Source organism: Cicer arietinum, chromosome 3 (genome assembly GCF_000331145.2).
Source record: "Cicer arietinum cultivar CDC Frontier isolate Library 1 chromosome 3, Cicar.CDCFrontier_v2.0, whole genome shotgun sequence".
In the NCBI taxonomy this organism is placed as follows: domain Eukaryota; kingdom Viridiplantae; phylum Streptophyta; class Magnoliopsida; order Fabales; family Fabaceae; genus Cicer; species Cicer arietinum.
The window spans coordinates 29506301-29506563 of NC_021162.2; positions in this window are offsets into that span (position 1 = coordinate 29506301).

Consider the following 263-nt stretch of genomic DNA (forward strand, 5'->3'; position numbering starts at 1 on the left):
AGGTACCATTTGTTGTTGTCTAAATGTCTTGGAATTTATAATTGGAGAAACTTTTCCGCTGCTTGTAAATTTTAATGACTCAATTATTTATCCAAAGGCATTTCATGATTTAATTATTTGTTTGTTTTTAATTACTTTTGAAAAAATATATACCATCGCTTTGAAAAATGGGGTGTTACATTGTGGTATCAGAGCATAGCTTTGGTTTTCTTTGGGGGCTGTGGAACCTTGGTTATAGATTGTAGGTCGACCTATAAGTTGGG